Source organism: Hylobates moloch, unplaced genomic scaffold, assembly GCF_009828535.3.
Source record: "Hylobates moloch isolate HMO894 unplaced genomic scaffold, HMol_V3 SCAFFOLD_8, whole genome shotgun sequence".
Lineage (NCBI taxonomy): Eukaryota > Metazoa > Chordata > Mammalia > Primates > Hylobatidae > Hylobates > Hylobates moloch.
In genome coordinates, this window is record NW_026652283.1 from 43262191 (window position 1) to 43282282 (window position 20092).

The window sequence follows — 20092 nt, forward strand, 5'->3', positions numbered from 1 at the left end:
GGACTGCCCACAAGGAGGCCCAGAGAGGAGCAGGGCCTGGCCAAGGCCGCCCAGTGGGCAGGTGGCTTGGTCTATCAAGCAAAGCACAAGGGACTCCCCGTGAGGTGCTCGCTGCCCTCCCACGTCGTGCCTCTCGAAGAATTTAGAAGAATATTTCTGGAATGAGGTGAGCAATACTCACAGTCATTTCTATCAGCCTCTGCAAGAATATGAATATGGAATTAAGCAGGGTTGGGGGCTGGTTGGGGGTGGATAGAGAATTCAAACCGCTGGACCGTGAAGAGAAGAAAGAAGGAAAAGCAGGTCAGCGGGGAGACGGAGGGGGTCAGGGTGGGGAGGAAAACAAACAGGGAGGCAGATAAAGACAGGCAAGGAGAGAGGGGGAGAACGAGGAAGCAGTGCGTAGCCAGAAAGAAAGAACTCGGATTTGAGAAAGTAAAAGAGGGAAACCATAGGGAGAAGAGGGAAGGTTATAAGACGTCTAATCTTTACATGAATGCAAAATGCCTGCTCAAGACAATAGGGAACCAGAGGCTCTGAGCAGGGGAAACATAATAGAAGCATTAAATGAACCCAGAGACAGGATCCCTCCCGGGTGTGAAAGAAGGGTGACGACAAGGCAGGGGCTGCTGCCCGAGCCCCACAGGGTCAGCACAGCGAGGAGCTGTGAGCTGGGCCCGGCTCTGGTTTCTCTCCTTCTCTACCCGCCGCCTGAGCTGAACAAGCAGGGCTCCTGTGAAATGAAGAGGACTGGCCCAGGAGCCTGAGTGAGCCCAGATCGTAGGGGATGAAGCCATTCCCGGTACAGCGCTACCCCACTGACAAGAGTTAGTTTCCAGGTAGGGAAAATTAAGCTGAGTTAATAATAGCCCCAGCTCCCTAGGTCGCTTAGCCTGGGCCTCTGTCCCTCCCCTCTGCCCCTCGTGGCTGGTCAGACTGCATGACCCTGCCACCTATAACTGTCCTGGCCTCACTGTCCCTGCCCTTTCCAGGTGGCCTGGCTTCACGGCCCCCTGGCCCCGCTGCTCTGGCCCTGGCACCTGCCAGAGTTTGTTGATGCTGCAGGGGGAAGGGCAGGGGGCCACCAAAGGTCACCCTCTCAGAATTTGAAGAGAATTGCTTTACTCACTAAGCGATTTGTTTCTCTTATGCTTGCAGCAGCCCAATCCAAGAAAGAGGGATGTGTGGGGAGGGAGGGTTGGCAGAAGAGAGCAGTTGAGTGTATTTCTGAGTAAGACACTGGGCTAGAAACTGCCCCCTAGAAATCCCCGTCTCCACTCCCATTTGGTAGATGAGATAACTGAGGTGCAAGAGGAGGAGCAGCTGGCTCGACACTGATGGGGCTGGGCATGTTCTCTTGGTTCCTAACCTGCCTCACCCCTTCCTGTACACCCGTGAGGCTCTCCCAGGGGTCCAAACTGAGCCCAGGATCCTGGGTCCCTTGGAGAAAGGCTGTCAGGAAGGACTCCACTGGCAGGAAGGCTGGGGCACTGGGATGAGGTTAGGCTGTCTGTGCAACCCAAAGCTCCCTCTATAGTCCCATCTCTAAGAGCAAATATGGTCCCGTCAAGCAGCTTTCCAGCAGCTGTGGACACTGAGCTGAATGCAGGTTGCATGGGAGTGAAGACTAAGTCTCCTGGTGATGTCTGACACAACAGGGCTGGGCTGCAGCAGGTGCCTGGGATTGCAATCGAGGCCCTGGACCAGGAAGCTTTGTCCCAGCTCTACTTTTCATGATATGTGGCCTAGGGCGCCTCTCCCTGGCCTCAGGTGTCCTGCCTTCCCATTGATGGCGAGAGGTGCTTTCACCTCTGACTGCCTGTGACATTCAGGATCAAGCTGACCTGAGTTTAGAGCTCCCCAGAGAGAGGCCCAGGAGACTCTAGCAGCACGGCTCTTGCAGCTTGAGGCCTTCTGCTCCTTCACCTGTGCAAAACCAGTCATTTCCCCGTCGACACCTGGCCCCACTGGGTTTTGGGAAGTTCTGTTTGCAGCCCCAGTGGAAGGCACACAGTGTCTTCGCTGCAGGCACACACTGTGCAGACGGCCTAGCAGACAGAGCAGCTGAGAAGAGGGGCTCGCCGGGGGAGATGACAGGAGCTTGCAGGGGCTGGGGGTTGGGGAGGGTTTGGCCCTGGAGCCGGCCTGGGCTGGGGCTTAGGGACTCAGGAGACTCAGACATTCCCATTACCACTTGTCCCAAATGCTGTGGGTCGGGCTGCCCCTACTCGGGCCTGGGGCCACTCAGCCTCAGGGCCTCTTTCTGGTGGGTGGTCTGGGCCTCCTGCCATCAGCCACAGCTCACCCTGAGCCAGCAGGACCAGCCACCACCCACACCACTGTCCTCAAAGTGAGTCTCTGCAAGGGCAGCCTCTGCCTGCAGGGCCGGCTCCCCTCTCCACAGCTTCCCTTGGAGGACACCCTTGGTCCTCTTCCCTCTGTCTCAGCCCATTTGGAAAGATTTATGTCTCCCACATAAACTGTACTTTTAAAAGAATAATTCATGTGCTCTGTTTGTTATCAATGTAAGGGTAATCAGAGCAGGGTCAGCCAGGCCTACGGAACTGCTGGAATTTCAGCCAAAAGCAGACATGGTTCAGTCAAGACACCCTTGTTAAGAGGCCACGTAAGTCCTCCTGGACTTTTTGAAATGAGGAAACCAACTCAGGACTCAGCATCTAGGATGGAAATCTCTGGACTCCAAGGCTTTGAGTTACCTCTAATGGGCTAAGGGCCAGATTCCCCACTTAGCCTTTTAGGAATAGAGGATAAATAAGCATTTATTGAGAGCTTAATATATTCTGAGCCCTGTGCTAAGTGATTTAGGTATATTAGCTTCGTGAACTGTCACAACACACCTGTGGGGTAGTTACTGTAATGAGTCCCTATTTTATAAATGAAGAAACGAGGCTCAGAGAGGGTGACTTGCCCCATGTCAGACAGCTAGGAAGTGGCAGAGCCAAGGTTAGAAAGCAAGTCAGTGTAGCTCCAAAGCCCGGCTATGAGCCTACGTGTCCCCAGTGTGCTTTCCTGACACCCAACCCTTGGGGAGCCCTCCCGCCTCACAGCAACTCTTCTCCAGGGCACACGTCCCTGCTCTCAGCAGGCAGAGAGCTCTAGGCAAGAACTTTTTCCCCTTATGCTTATCTGCTATGGGACCAACAGTCTATACCATGTCTATCCAATGATCCTCCCATCTACCCACCTACCTACCCATCTATCCATCAATCCACCCATCCATCCACCCATTCACCTTTCCTCCCAACCACCTTCTTTCCATCCATTGATACATCCATCCATCCATTCATCCATCCATCTGTCCATCTACCCACCCATCCATCCACCTTTCCTCCCATCCACCTTCTTTCTATCCATTGATCCATTGATCCATCAAGCCATCCATCCATCCATCCATCCACCTTTCCTCCAACCCACCTTCTTTCTATCCATTGATCCATCCATCCATCCGTCTACTCACCCATCCATCCACCTTTCCTCCCATCCACCTTCTTTCATTGATCTATTGATCCATCCATCCATTCATCCATCCATCCGTCTGTCTACCCACCCATCCATCCACCTTTCCTCCATCTGCCTTCTTTCTCTCCATTGATCCACTCATCATCAAACATTTTATCCATCCTTCCATTAGCACATCTACTCAACCAGCCTCCCATGCACCCATCCTCCTTCATGAGAAACAAGGTTGTACAGATTAGGAGGGTCAAGGCTTGAAGAGCTTTGAATGGTATATTACACTGTCCTGGAAACATTGTTTGGTTGCTTCCTAGAGGTGGGTGTGTCTCCCCACTGATATGATGAGCTAATTGAAACATGGTCTTCTCTGGAATTCCCGCCTCAGAGCCTAGCATGGGCCTGGGCCCATGATCTGTGCCAAACACTGGGGTGAAATGAAATGCAACCAGATGGCTTCATCTCACCAGACAAAGCTTTGCATAGACACCCCTTCTAAGGAGGTCTAGGCCCCCTTTCCTGTCTGATGCCATTCTTCAAAATGCTCTAATGATGAAGACTTGAGATCATCTTTAAGGAAAAAGTCAGAGATGAAAGGGCCCTTGGTCTACACCCAGATGATGAAGCTGGGGTCTAGGGAGGACGCTGCCAGAGGTCTCCCTGCCAGGCCTGGATCCTGGAGACCCAGGATGCCTGCATGCTTTTCTCTCTGAGGCCTAGGCCCCTGTGCTCAGAGGGGCTGGAACCCCAACCTTCTACTCAATCCCACCATCACCACCAGCCAAGACATGTAGCTGGTATTTTTTCAGAGTCACACCCACTGTGTTGCTTAGAACCGATGTTTTCCAAGGCGCACCCAGGGCCCCACCAGGAGGCCGCCTTTCCCCTCTGGGAAGGGGTGAGCCACCAGGAGGCTGGGCCACGCAGGAGTACAGTACTTCATGCTAGAATTAAATGTCAGCTAAAAATAAGTGCCTGGTGCCTCTATCATCAGGATAACTTGGTGCCCAGGAGGCAGGCAAAGCCAGGGTTCCCACTGTGATTTTAGGCCAGCATTCCTAGGCAGAGGTGTGCCTGGGGCACCTCCTTGCCTGAAGGCCTTGGCCTTCCTGCCCAGCTACTGGGAATCCTGAGCCATGAATGACCTAGATGGGCACAGCTGGGCCCTGGTGGACAGAAAGGTGGTCAGGAGCTGAAGCCACTGTCCAGGGGGAGCTCAGGGTGTGGGGGTGAGTCAGAGGCCAGCCCACCCCTGGCACCACTGAGGGCTGGCAGATCCGGGTTCCAGCTTCAAAGCTCTGTGACTCAGGCTTGAATCCCCCCTCACCCACTATCCCATTGTGGACAAGTGCCTGAGACTGTGCTAGGCCAGGGGGTAGTTTGGGCTGGGGTTGTCCAGTCTGGGGGCTGGTTCTGTGGCTCACTAACCGTGTAACTAAGGACACACCATGGTTTAGTCTTCCTCAGTGTCAGAGGCCACATTTGTCAAGAGAATCTAAGAAGAAAAATCCCACCTGGCAGCTGCTGGGAGTGCTTCATGGTGGAGCCAGTGTGAGAGCTGGCCTCTGCCTGGCTCGGGAAGGCACTGCCCACCCACTTCTGCTTCCCTTCCCCACTCATCTTGGGATGCAGAGTGCTGTGGGCCTTGTAGTGTGGACAAAGTCCTGGAAAGAAGTGGTGTGTGTGTGTGTGTGTGTGTGTGTGTGTGTGCAGGATGTTATTAGAATGTGCCATCTTCATGCCAGGGACCAGATCCCCATGACAAGTCCCTCCTCTGCTCTGGGTCACCAAATCCCTCCAAGGCAAGTGGCCACCCTGGCTTGCTCTGCCCATTCATGTTTGCTTTGGCACACCATGCAGCGCCACACCAGACAAGAAGTGTGCTGAGATTTGGGAGGCTTCTAGGCAAAGCTGCCTTCCTGCAAGAACCAGGCTTCGGCTTGAAATCTGTGGTCTGGTCCCAGCCTGGTACCAGGGTGAAATGTCTCACCAACTCGAAATGCCCACCCTGGCATTGGACCTGCCTGGGTTCTGACCCTCGGCTGTCTTTCCTGTCTCATCCCAGCCTGGGTTCTGACCCTCAGCTGTCTTTCCTGCCTCATCCCAGCCTGGGTTCTGACCCTCAGCTGTCCTTCCTGCCTCATCCCACTAAGGCTGATCTGGGTGTCCAAGACTTTAGTCCACCAGACCCCAGGGTGGGCCACACTCTGAATGCATAGCAGACTTCCTCATCTGATGCCTCTGGGCAAGCTGGGGCCTCCCATCCTCCTTCCATTCCTACTTACTTGGTTTACTCTGACCATTCTTCCAGGCCCATCTCAAATGTTACCTCTCCCAGGAAGCATTCCCAACTCTGTCCAAGAGTCTTCAGTGGACAGATGAGCTCTGAGACTCCAAAAGGGCCTTCTTGAGACTGGGAAGTGAGGGCGTCCTGGGTCCAGGCAGGCAGCTCCTAGGCTGGGAAGAGGGGGACATGGAGTTGCAGGCTTGGGCTTGGCTTCTAGCTGAGTGGTTGCTGGCAAGCCCCTTCTCCTGTCTGAGCGTCAGGTTTGTCCTCCATGAAGTGACGTGGCTCTGGTGGTGCCTTGGGGACTAAAGCATGAAGTCAGCAGCAGCCCAGAAAGACTGTCAGAGCCTTTGCGCCCACCTGGGTAAGTTTAGTGCTCGGCCTGCAGAGGGCGCTCCAGAGCGACAGAACCCCAGGAGCCCTTCCCTGATGCTACTCCATCAGCAACAGGAGAGCCCGGCCATCTACTCGCCACCTCCCCATCATCCACTGAAACCAACCTGGCCTACTATGTGCTATCATAAGACTCTATGTGAGTCGTAAGAATTCACCATAGCTACTGTTTACTGGACTTTCCAATGTGCCAACACTTACAAAACCCACTATATAATATATACAATCACAATTAATCATCCCAGTGGGAAGGCACTTAGTATTATTCCCATTTTATAGACGAGGAGCCTGAGGAAGTGAGGAGACTCAGGAGGTGAAGTGGCTTGCTCAAGGTCATTTGAATCTAGATCTCCCTGCTATGTGGCCTGCACTCTTATCCAATATCCCAGCACATACGATCCCAGGTAGAATTTTCACAGGATGCAGCTTATTATTACCTTTAGTTTTCAGATGGGTAAACTGAGGTATTTTTTTTTTGAGACAGTGTTTCGCTCTGTCACCCAAGCTGGAGTGCAGTGGTGTGATCTCGGCTCACTGCAACCTCCGCCTCCTGGGTTGAAGCAATTCTCCTGCCTCAGCCTCCTGAGTACCTGGGATTACAGGCATTTGCCACCATGCCTGGCTAATTTTTGTATTTTTAGTAGAGATGGGATTTCACCATGTTGGTCAGGCTGGTCTCGAACTCCTGATGTCATGATCCACCCACCTTGGCCTCCCAAAGTACTGGGATTACAGGCGTGAGCCACCTAAAGTTTTTGTTTGTTTGTTTGTTTGTTTGTTTTTAAGACGGAGTTTCACTCTTGTTGCCCAGGCTGGAGTACAATGGCATGATCTTGGCTCACTGCAACCTCTGCTTCCCAGGTTCAAGTGATTCGCCTGCCTCAGCCTTCCCGAGTAGCTGGGATTACAGGCATGCGCCACCATAAACTGAGGTATCTTGTCCATCTAGCAAGAAAGGAGCTGGGATCTGAACCTAGGTCAGCCTGAGCTCTTGGCCTCAGCACGCAAACCTCAATTTGGATTTTCTTGTCAGAACCAAAGAGTGCCCCAGAACAGGTCTTGGGGATTGACCTCAGGGCCTGAGTCTGGGGGCAGCAGGAGAAGTTCCTCCATCCCTGAGCCTGGTCCCAGCCTTTAGGGGCAGGATCTCTGGGAGCTTGCCAAGAGGAGCCGGCCTTTAACGCAGTGTGCTGGGTGGTGAGGTGAGTAATGGGTGACTCAGGGTGGGAGACCCTGAGCGGGTAGGCACGCAGTGGAGACAGTACTGGCCTGGTCACACCAATCCTGGGGTCTCCTAGGAGGAGGAGGTTTGGGTGAGGCAGGGCTGAGTCACGGCAGTGAGGTCGGACAGGGAGCCGGGGTGGCCCGATGACCTCACACCTTCATCTGGGCCCGTCAAGGGGCTGTGGGCCCAGGTGGGCCTGGTGGGCCCAACCTGGCAGAACAGGCACACCCCTTCCTTGCTTGTCCATAGCCAGGGGGTATCTGTGAGACCAGAGGGTCTCCTTTTAGGCTTTCTAAGGCCTCTGTTGCTGGAGCCCCCAAACCCTGCCAGATTGGGGAGGCAGCTGGGATGGGAGGCAGAGTGGGGAAAAAGGGACAAAATCTCACTCTGCCCCTTAGGACGTGTGCCCTGGGCAGCAATCACAGCTCCTTGAGCTTTGGCTTCCACTCTGTCCCATGGGTTGATGTGAGCATCTCAGAAGCTGATGGTCTTGTCCAAGCCCTGGCACATAGCTGAAGCTTGGGAGAGGCAGGTGGAAGAGGGGATGGCCATTATCAGCCAGGAGCCCACCAGAGAATGGGGGGCTGTAGCAGACTGATCTTGACCACCCTGGCTCAGTGCCACACCCCAGTGTCCTGGCCACTGCCTGTGTGGCCTTGGGTGAGAGCCTTCCAATCACCGGGCCTGAGTTTCCCAATGTATCAAATAAAAATAATAGCCTCAGACCCTCAATAGGAGATAGGGGATGATGTCGCAGGGTTCCTGAGAGTTCCCACCAACGCTGTGTGCCAGATATGGTGGTGGTGGTAGGGGGGGCGGGGGCGAAGAGAGCCAGAGCCATTCCTCTGGGGCCCAGATGCAGTGGGTGAGCCCCTGCCATGCCACTTGGAAGTTAAGGCCTAGGAGCCTTGGGAGTCAACCGCTTGCCCCCCACCCAGTACTCCCCAAGGCTGATCCAGAGAGGCTGAGGGTGTCCAAGGTCACACAACAGCCAGCTGATGTCCACCACCTAAGGGGAGGGGGCCTTTATCTCCTCAGATAAGAGGCCCTGAATGGGCTGGGAAGGCCTCGTGGCCTCAGATATGGGTGGAACCTGGGGGTGGGGAGGGGAGGTCCAAAGCCTGGCTGACCCAGGCTAACCATAAGGCAACCGCTTCTCCTGGTACCTCCTCAGCCTGAGTCAGCCAGGGGCTGCAGATGCTTCTGAGTTGATTGCCTGCCACCCAGCGTTGGAACCCAGGCCTCAGGCCCTAGGGAGGTCTGTAATAATGACCCGGCGAGAATGACAGCTGTGTGGGGAGCTGTGCCCACGTGCCAAGCACTCTTCCTGCCTTCATTCATCTGGTCCTCCAAACAGCCCTAGGAAGAGGGCAGGGCAAGGCCTGGGAGTGAGCTTCAGAGAGGCTGCATAAGCTGCCCAAGGTCACACAGCCAGGGGTAAAGAAGAAGGGTCTTCAGCTCCATGGCTATGCTTTCTGTATCATGCAGCAAACATGCCAAGCCCACTCTGTGTCAGGCCCAGGGCTGGGGCTGTGGATCTCTGGCCCAGCTGGGATTTGGGGGAAGGTACCCCAAAGGTATCACTATTTGCCTGGGACAGGGAGCTGGGAGTGTGGAGGGCCTTTCCGTGCTTGGTTCTTTGTTGGCCAAAAGGGAGGGACAAATATGGACCTGCAGGACCCCGGAGGAATGAGGGATGCCTCTGCCTGGAGACACGGGAGGGCATTCTAGCCAAAGAGACTTTGAGCGAGGCTGTGGAGGTGGAGCGAGCATTCCTGGTAGAGGGATGGCCCAGACAAAGGCCCATAGGCCTGAAAGGGCATGGAGTACCCTAGGATAGGGAGTGAACAGCCTGAGGGATTCCGTGGTAAGAGAGGAGGTTGAGGCCAGACCACAAGGATCTTGAATACCAAGCGGAGGACCTGACCTTTTCCTGAGTTCAAAGTGGAGTCAGAGGAAAAGGTGAGGGTGGGGGCAGTGGCCTTGCATCTGTTCTGTTGAGGCCTAGGCCAGGTGGTCTCAAGCCGGTGGGCATGGGGTGGGTTCCTTTGGACTCTTAGAAGGGCCCCAGGTGGGTGACGCCACAGCCCAGTCTATCTTGGCATCTGAGAACAGGGCCATCTGCTGGCTGCCTCATTCCTGCAAACGCAGGGTCAGAGGGCCTCTGATGAGCCCAGCACCCCACAGCTCCAAAGAACTCCATGGTCTCTGAAACCAGGCTGCAAGGGCGAAAGGGGTAAGGCTGGCAGAGACATCCCGGGCAGGGCCCTACCCACTGCCTCATTTTCCAGCTCTGACAAGTGCATACCCTGTGGGGGACAGGCAGCTCAAAGCTCGGAAGTCGCCCGGCTGCCCTAAGGAGGCCCATCCCAGTATGGCCCTGCCCGGCGGGGCTTAGCTCGCCCCTCTCTATACTTTGGTGTTGCCCGTATCACCAGAGGGTGCTGGGGATGCAGGTTTGTTGAACCCTTTCTCTCTTCCCTCCACCAGACAGTAATACTTGGATCCTCACTTGTGATTTCCCCAACAACCCCTGGGGGCCCCCCTTCTGCCGGCACCCACTTGATGGGTAAGGGAACGGAGGCTTAGAGAGCGACGCATCCCGGAGCCCCACGGACCAGTCCCAACCACCAAAGGGCAGGGAGCCTGGAACCCTGCGGGCCACACGCTGCGCATGCGGCTCACTTGAGGGGACACATGTGGATTCTGAAACCTTACAGCCCGGGTTCAAATCCTTGCTCTGCAGCTCACTAGCACCTCACCTCAAGCAAGTCAGTGTCCATGTCTCATTCCCTGCCTGGAACCTCCTTGTGCCTCAGTTTCCACATCTAAAATGGTGATGCTAATAGCACCTTCCTCGGGGTAGGTGTGCAACTTAGGTGAGATAACTCATACCAAGTCCTTACAGCCGTGCCTGGCAAATGCCCCCTCGGCAGATGGAGAAAATGAGGCTGAAAGAGAAGAGGGGCCCCCTTGCAGGGATTCGCCCCCCCGCCACGGGCCCCGCAGCCGGGCGGTTCCTTCAGTTGCCTCTCCCTCTCGGGCCTGTTTTGGGAAATCCTGGGGCTGGGGGCCCGAGCGCGAGCGGCCGCGGAGGACCCGCAGGCGGCGGCGCTGGGCCCGCCCTCGCCTCCCGACCAATTTTGGGCAAAGCGGCGGCGGCGCGCTACGTGCCGGCCATGAGTCAGCGCGCAGGAATGCGCAGGACGCTTTGTTCCCCGCTCGGCGGACGAACGTGCTGGGACCGGGGCGCGGCGGGGCCTGACATCACCGCACGGGCAGCACGGCCACGTGCGCCCCCAGCCCCACCTCCAAACCGCAGGGCCGCCCGCGCCTCGCCTCCACCTGGGGCCTGGACCCCTGCGGGGGCCCTGAAGGCCCAGCCCGAGTCCAGCAGTCCCGGGGAGCTCCGGCACCCTCCCTAAGCCTCGGGCGGGGGGGGTTCTGGTCTGAGTGGTCCTGGCCGCCCAAGCTCCCGGGTGGCTCGCAGAGAATCAGCAACTGCGGGGAGGGCTGCCCGGGAGGAGGAGGGGAGCTGCCCCGGAAAGACCAGTGGGAGGCACGGAGACCTCGAGCGGCCACAGCAAGACCTGACGCTGCCCTGGGGAGGCCATGTGGGGCCCGTCACCCCTTCTCCACAAGGAGGCTGGTGTGGGAAGGAAGCGGGGGCTGGGTCCCCCAAGTCCTGCCTCCAGCTTGCGGGGTGTTTCCCCGAAGCCACTCCCCTCTCTGGGCCTGGGCCTGTCCAGTGGGAAATGGGATGACCCAGGCTGTCTTGCTCTTCCCCAGAATCCTGGGCTGGGTAACGAGGTCTGGAGCCCAGAAGTGCTTTGGAAAGGAGTGTAACCACCTTGAGATGTCTTCGCAAACTCCAGATGGCCACGCGGAGGGCCTTTTGCGGGTGCCAGGCTATGTCTGGATCTGACCGGTAACCCGGAGTGCTGGGCATTGCTGCTGTGGAAATGCAGGTGCAGAGGGGGTGACCTCATCTGCCCCCCAGCCACGCGAGGACTGGCAGGGCAGTTAGAGCCCCAGGGCAGTTTGGGCGCCCCTTCTCCTGGATGGGGGAAGACTCTCCTCCTGGGGAATGGCGGGGTGGCTCCCACAGCTGCTGGACGCTGCCGACCGTCAGCCCCGGCAGAGGGAGTGGGGAGTCTTGAGGCTCCACTGCGGGCTGCTCTGAGAGGGTGCGGAAGCTGCTGGAGTCAGGGTCCCTCCTGTCCTGTGTGGCCTTGGGCACCACTTGCCTTTTGGTACTCCTGAGACTGCTCTGTCTTCACAGGAGGAATTCCATTTTAGCTCCCCCATCCCTGGTGGGGGGCAGCAACTAAATGGCCAAGTCTGTGCCTAGGACCTGCGGGGGCTGGCACAGGCAACTGGGGCTGCTGGGAGGTTCCTCTGAATGGGATTTATTTATTTATTTATTTATTTATTTATTTATTTATTTTTTTTTTTTTAGAGACTGGGTCTCGCTTTGTCACCGAGGCTGCTGAAGTGCAGTGGCGCTATCATGAATCATGGCAGCGCTCTAACTCTTGGGCTTGAGCAATTGGATGGGATTTTTTAATGCTCTCTTCCTTCCCCCTCATTTGCAAGATCCGTAACACCACGGCATAGCAGCCCACAGTTCTGCCCAGCAAACAGGGCTGGAGCATGGGGGTCCCAGCTGGCCTGGAGGCCCTTTGCAGGAAGCCACCTTGGTCAGCCTTGGCCTCAGGGACTCTGCAATTGAGCAGGTCCTCAATGGGGTCCTTGCCAGCCCCTGGGACTCAGTGTATTCTGGATCTCTCTGGCTTCTGTCCCTCTTAGGCCATATGTTCTATATGGGGAACACGGATGTCCTCTAAAGAGGATGACCTCTCTTTACACCAGGGCCTATCTTGCGTGGCCTTGTTCATACCTTCATGTCTGTCCTCTCTTGGTACCCTGACCTGGTCTCCAGCCAGCCTCAGCTGGCCCCCCGTGACTGGCACTGGCAGAAGAGTCTGAAGCCCCCCCGCCCCTCCCTCCCTCCCTGCAACCGTTGGCTCTGCCTGACTCCTCCCTGTGTGGTGGTCTTACCCATAGATAGCATGGCTGCACCTTGGGCAAGGTTGATGCTGTAGGGGATGGGGAGGCTGCTCTCCTGCCTGGGACCAGAGGTCCCTGCATTTGGGAGAGTGTCTCATTCTGCCAGCAATACCGAGGCCTCATTTGCAAACCTCTCTGCCAGGGTGTGAAATGTGCACAGAGTCAGAGGCCACACAGCACAGTGGTTAGCTGCCGGGCTCTGAAGTCAGCCAGCTCTGGGACAACACTTCTCTGCACCTCAGATTCTGCATCCATAATTGGGGGGCCAGCTCCCCTTTGTGAGCATCCAGGGAGTCAGTAGATGCAAACATCTTAGAACACAGTGATGAGTCAGCGTGAGTCCCCCCAAGCCTGCACCTGCAGTGTCATAGTGACTTACACATCGTCTTTACCATCCCTCTTGACTGGAGTCAGTGACACCCGTCCTCCTCCTGTAGATCTCCGTGGTCATAGATTCTTCTGATTTCCCAGCAAGGAAGACTGCTTGGGTATGGCCCCTAACAGCTCACACTGTAGCCTAGAGAGCGGCAGAGCCCTGCCACATAGCATGGCTGGGGAGGTAGAACCTGGCCTCTGCCTCGGTTGCAGAATGGTCTCTGAGCCCTTTTGACCTCCAAGTCTCAGAGACTCTGAGGACACAGGGTGACAGGAGAGACTGGAGCAAGCAAGTATCTGCACGTGCCCCACCTCCCGCAACTACACAATTCCTGGCACTCACGGGCCCCGCCTTGGCCTGGCACGCCTGCTTGGGTTTCTGCCCGTGTGGTTTCCCCTTGGCCTTTCTATCACGTCCGCTGGCAGAGCATCCCCAGCTGTCTGCATTCCTGTGCCATGAGGACGGCCACCTTGGGGCCAGGCCTGGCTAGGACGCCCCCTGAGAGTGGAAGCGTGCGTGCTGGCCAGGATGTGCAGGGACATAGCTTCAGGCACCTGCTTCTCCATGCTCGTGCATGGCTGTACCCATGTGTCTGTGTGCGCATAGGTTTGTGCGTGCATTGGCAGGTATGCACAGAGTGGACACAGACAGCTGTGTGGATACACGAGTGCCATGCAGTAGAGGCCTATGCGGGAGGAAACATACAAGCTCCTAGGGGCCCCATGGGCCTGTGAGTGGGGACCTGCACTCATGCATGATGGTGAGGCACACATGTTTCCCATACCTGAGGGTCCTTGCATATGTGAGGGTCATGTACCCAGGTGTGGCCCTTCTCAGGTCAAGCTCACAGCCACAGGAGGAAGCTGGAGGAATTGAAAGAAGGGGGTCAGGATGAAATCAAACGCAGAGAACCCATTTGCCCAGCAGAGCTGGGAGCTTCCCACATGTTCCCCTATTTACTCTCATACCAACCCCTGGAGGGAGAAATGTGGGAGAAATGGTCCCCTCTGAGCCTCTCTGTTTGAAGTTAGGGTTAGGGTTAGGGTTATGGCTATTTGAGGCTCAAAGAGGGCCAGTCACTTGCCCAAGGTCACACAGCCTGTAAGTGGCGGAGCCACTGCCAACTCTGTGTCTACCTGACTCTAGAAGCTGTCAGTCAGGGAAGGGAGGCAGAGGGCCTGAGAACAGCAGAGACCTGTCCACTGTGTAGACCAGGGCCCCCAGCAGGTCCTTTGGAAGGTGAGAGCCTCTGAGTGGCCTACCCAGGCTATGTGCACCCTGGACCCCAGCTGCTACAGCTGGTTACTATTCTAATAAACATGTGTAGCCATTGCTGTGTGCTAGGCCCTGGTGTAAGTGCTTTGCACGCAATAACGCATCTAATTATCTTAATGCCCTAGGAGGCCAGTGCTATTATTATTCATTATTATTATACTATGTATAATATTTATATTATGTAATATGTAATAATAATTATTAATAAACTACTATTACTCTTATTTTAGAGATGAGAAACTGAGGCACAGTTAAATGAAGTAACTTGTCTGAAGTCCCACTGCTAATACCTGGCACAGCTGGGATTCCAGCCCATGAAGCTTGGCTCCAGGGTCTGAGGGCAGCCCCCAACACATGCCACTCTGACTGGCATCTCCTTGTGCGTGAGACAGACCCCGACCTCACCCCCTTTCTGCTGGGTGGTCTCTACATGCAGGCCCAAGGAAGTTGAGGGCTGGGTGCACCAGCCTCTTACCTCACAGATGGGGAAACTGAGGAAACTGTGTCTGTACTGGTATAGTGCCTGGGCCTTCAAAGGTACTCTTGGTGCCCGAGCAAGCGCTGACTTTGTCTGTTCCTCACTTGCTATGGGAGTTGAGACAAGTGCTTGCCCAGTTCCCAGGGAGAGCAGGTAGGAAGGAAGTCCTGAAAGGAGGCGGGGCAGGCCTGGCAGCGGGCACTGCGTAGGCAGGCCGGTGAAGGCGAAGCTGGGCCAGGGCTGAAGTCAAGGCTCCAGAGCCGGTTTTCCCAGGCTGTATCTGAGTAATCCTGTGTCTATATTTATCTCCTCCTTTCCTGGGTGAGCAAACAGAGCCTGATGCCAGCCAGGCCCGCCAAACACGCGCCCCCGCCCCCCCACCAGCACATTTCCTTCACCTGTAGGGTGGCCCTGGAGAACACCACAGTCTTGGCTCTAAGTTCAGCTTGGCCTACGTAGGACACACAAAAGGGTGCTTGAACCCAGTGGCTTCTGTGAGGAATCTAATTGTCAGAGGTGGCCAGGGATTCTCCAGTCTGGGTCGCTGCAGACATGGGCAGTCATGGCCTGGGCAATGTCGGTGCATTGGAGGCCTGGGAAGCACTCTCAGCATTCAGGAACAAAGGGTCCTCTTATCTCAGATGCGTCAGACATGCCTTTCATTCCCGCATTCACATGTTGCTCTAGATGTTGGTCCCCCTTCCCTCCAGGATGGTAAATTCCAAGAGGAGGTCTGCATGCCCAGAGGTCTAGAACACAGGATCCAGAGTCAGAGTGCTCTGAAGCTGGATCCTGGCACCCTGACCTTAAGCTAATAACCTCTTCATGACTCTATTTTCCTGCTTGTTAAATGGGACCAATACTTCCTACCTTCCAGGGATCATATGAGCGTTAAGTTAGAGACATTATGCGCTGACAGATTGGATGGGCTGTGCTGGGGAGGGGCTGTCTGTCCCCACCTGCAGGCCACAGGGGACATATACACATGGCTCTCACAACAGGCACGTACTAACGGACACCCCTACTTTTGAGAGGAACATGCAGCCTGAACCCAGGGTGGATTAAATGGGTTGGGGCTTGATCCCTGGGAAGACCCCAGAAGGTGTAGGAGCCAGATACTAACTTTGCTGAGAACCTCTTCAGAGGTGGAGGAGGCAGGCTAGGTGGCCATTGTCAAGAGATGACGCAGCCTGGACCAGGCCTAGGTGTCATCACCCTGGACCCTCGCCAGGATCACCATGACTAGCTAGGCCCCTGCCTTGACTCTGGCCTCTGCCCTGGTGGTGCCACCTCTCTGACCTTGGAGCGGCCTGGGTCTGGTGCACGTGCACGGCAGCCCCATCTGCTCTCAGGCTGGATTAGGCAGAGGCCGAGGACGTGCCGGGCTGGCAGGCTCAGGGGCGGGGCGGGCGCTGGTGCTGGGGCTGCCCTATGCCAGCTCAGGCCTGGGCTGTGGCAAAGCCTTGTATGGCTCTGGCGGAGAGCTCAGCCGGCAGCACCCATTGGCTGGACTGGTACTCCCAGCTGGGGCTGCCCAGCCCCAAACCACGGGTAACTAGAGACGCCGGAAGCAGGTGGATTAGCATGTCCGCCCGCCCGCCTGCCCGCCTGCCCGCCCCCCCAGGGCTGCTCTTTTCCTTTCCTAAAAAGGCAGAGTTGGGCATGAGAGATGGACAGTTGAACTCAGGCCTGGGGTAGAGGAGGGGTGGGTGGGGTGGTGCAGGTGGCTTTGTTGAGGGATCAGGAATCATAGCCCTGACCTCGGGCCAAGCACTTCCCAGCTCTGGATGTCGGTTTTCTCATCTGGAAGGGAAGCAGTAGGCAGCGGGGTCCCCCTGAAGTAGGTGATGCCTGGAAAGGACTGAGGAATATGCATGTTGGGGTCCCCCAGCCCCAACCCAGGTTCCAGGGCTGCTTAGTAGCAAAGAAGCCCAGATTCTCTTTCCATAGGAAGCTAACCACTTCCCAAATATGGGGACCTGGTTTCAACTCCTGGCCCTGCCACTTACCATGATGTCCTTGGGAAAGCAGTGTCACCACTTTGGCACCCTGAACCTGGGCAAATAACTTCACTGTGACTCAATTTCCTTGCTTGTTAAATGGGGCTGATACTGCCTACCTTCCTACTCTAGAATAGATGATGAGGTTATAAGGCATCTCCTCCCAGGGTCTCCTGAGCAATGCCCATAATGAATTCCAAGCAGCACAGTCCCGTCTGCACCCTCTTCACCTGCTCTCTGTCCCCCACCAGCTCTTCCTTCTTCTCTCCACTCATGCGCATCTCAGGCTGGCCCATCCTATCTACAGTGGCCCGCCCGCCCGGAGTCTCCAGGACAGAGTGTGGCCTCCAGGTTCTAAGCCTAGAGAGGACCCCGGCCTAAGGGTGAGTGTAGGATCCCCGAGTCCTGCAGCCCCAGCCCAAACCTGGACTGGGACCCAGACAAAGCTTGGTGAAGGCCTCAGCAGCAGCCAGCAGTGGCCACCACCCTCTGAGGCTGGGGTCAGGGGGACAGGTGAGCGTGATCTTGGGCTCTCCCCTTCATCTGCAAATGGGAGTGCGCACCCTGTCCTAGTCCACTCCAAATGGGAAAGCACTTCATGAACCTCAGAGAGCAGCCTGGGAGGCCTGCTGGCCAGCGATGTGTGAATGATCGGTGGGCCTTGGGCCTGCTGGCAGACAGTGGAGGAAAGAATTCACAGGCACTTTTCTTGCTCTCAGTTACTGGACTCTAGGCCCTGGTGTTGGCTGGTCATTCCTTTCACCTGTGGCCTCAGGCACAGGGACCTAAAATGGCTACCAGATGGCCATACTGACAAGTCAGGAGGCTGCTGGAGAGAAGCCCCAGCTGGACCCTGAGTGGTCACAGCTGGACAGTCTGAGCTTCCAGGCTCCCCTGGAGCCCAAGTGTGAGATGGGAGGAGGAGGGAGGACCTCAGTTTCCCTGAAGGGCTACATGGGAGCCACGCAAGGGTTTTCTAGTCCTCATACTGCCCCTACCTAGCTGTGCAACTTCGGCTGCTGGGGGCCCTTTGGAGCTTCTGTTTTCCTCTCTAAAAATGGGGATAGTAACTCTCATCTTGCTGGGTTGTTGTAGGGACTACAAATCAAATATGTAAAATGCTGGACACTGGGCCTGACATATACTATGCTATTCTTCTTCTCCTTCTGGGGCTGATGGGGGGGCTCTACTTCCCCACTGGCCTAGCCTGAGACATGCCCCCCACGTGACCCAAGGACGTGCTCCCCAGGCACCTGCTCCAATGATGGCTCTTCATCCTGTGGTTCTAAAGCCAGCTGCCACGTTTGCTCCCAGGGCCTCTTCTGAACTGTTGTTTTTTTCACTCTCTCACTGTAAAAATCCAGCACCTTTGAGGCTAACACTGTCAGGCTCTGCTCCTTCCCATCGCTGACATCTGCTCATCTCCTCTTCCAATTCTGAGAAGTCCTAGCCTTGTATGATTATCATTAGGGCTGTTTCCAATTATTCTCATTCTCCTCCATTAGGCATGACCATGTGACTTGCTTTATCCAGCAAAATATGCATGGAAGGGATAGCTTTTGTTTCCACGTAGAAGCGTTTACTTGCCAGTGGGAGGCCACAAGTACTGTACTTGCCTCAGCCCCTGGGGTCATGGAAGCACAGGGAAGGAGCCTCTGTCAGTCTAGGTCTGTGACTAGGATAAGCATAATTCCCCTGCTGACCCACACTGAACATATAGTGAGGGAAAGAAATACACTTCCCTTGCATTCAGCCACTGAGTGTCTGGGTTGCTGGTTTCTGCCGCATAACAGGACCCATCCTGACTGTTAGGCCTTGGCTCACAGCCCGGATCTCCACTTAAGCCCTGCAATCCTCAGCGATGGCCTCATCTGCCACCTGCACAGCCCACTCAGCACTCTGGACTCTCACTTCCTGATCTCTTTCATTGCACCTCAGCCACCTACGCCTGTGGCTGACACGGTCTTCATGCAACGAGTTAAGACAACTCACAGCATTTTCCTGTTTTCATCCAAGTGGTCACTTGACCACTGGCCTTTCTCCTTATCAACCAGGCCTGTTTGTTCTCTTCTCGGCACGTGGGCTCAGTGGCTAGTGGCCTCAACCTCTTCACTCTCCAGTGACTCACCTCCAGTAACTCATTGTCCTTGTGTCCCATGGCCCGGCTAACCCTGGGCCACCTTCCCCATGCCCACAGCCAGCGGCTGAGGACTGCTGGAAAAACCATACCGCTGAGCAGACAGAGGGCAGCCGGCCCGCGATGCTATGCAGGTGCCTTCCCGGTTTCCCTGGTGCTTCCTCTGGCTCCCCTCAAAGGTCATTCACACCTACCCAGGTGTCTTTGATCTTCTCACCCTGCAGCTTCCTCAGGTGACTTCACTCTATGTCCCACATACAATCCATCCTCAAGAGTGTCCTCAACTTCCTGTCACCAAATAGACACACTGACTTCATCTGCACTTCCTCCCTCCCCTCCTTTTAGGCCACTGTGGGAGAGGAGTCTACATCTGCTCTCCATCAAGCCAGGCTGAATTCTCGTCTCCTCACCAGCCCATCACACACTCAGCTTCCTTTCCCTGCACCCCACGCACCCCCAACCCACAACTGCCCCAGCTCTCCCCTGTCTCTGGCCTAGGCCCCTAGAAGGTGTCTGTGTCTGCTACCTCCACTTCCCCACCTTGCCCTCACTCCTCAGCCACCACCATCCACCGCCACCCTTTATTCATTCAACACTCAGCAGGATCTATGAAGGGCCCACTGTGCTCCAGGAACTGTACTAGTCCAGCTTTCCCAAAAGCCAGCAACAATTAATCCTCTGATTGCTTTGAACGAACAGACCCTCTTAGGCTCTTAGCACTGAACTTCTGGATGGCATTTACCCTGAGAATCCCCCTTGATCGTCCATCAATATCTCCTTCTTGTGGCTCCCTTTGTCCTCCCGACCCTTAGGACTTTTCCAGGAAAGGTCCCCTGGGTGATGCAGACTCACTCTGGATTAGCACCGTCATTCTCTTCCACCACAGCAGTGCTGGCCACTGTGATTGAGTAACTGATGATGGCCTCCCCTGCTACAATGTGAGCTCATCGTGGTGGATCTGTGTCCGTCTTGCTCGCTGTTGTATCAATGACTGCCTCTCATTGGCACTCGGCAAATCATTGCTGAATACAAAAGGTGAGGACTCCGTATCTTTTCCGCCCTTGTAACCCCAGAACCCTGTGCAAAGCCTGCTCGGAAACAAATTGTTGAAGGCTTACTATGTTCCAGGCTGTGTTAGCCACCCTGTATATGCCATCTCATTTAATCCCCACACCAGCCCTTATAGATATGGATCATGATCCTCCACTTTACAGATTAGGAAACAGAGGCACAGAGAGGTTAGGTGAGTGGCCCAAGGTCTCACAGGCAGTAAGCGCTGTGCCTCCCCCACTGCCAACACTCAAGAACCAATTCACTACTCGTCTTGTAGTGAGGTGAATGGGGGTCCCCCCGAAAGTTAAGTTTATGTCCTAAAGC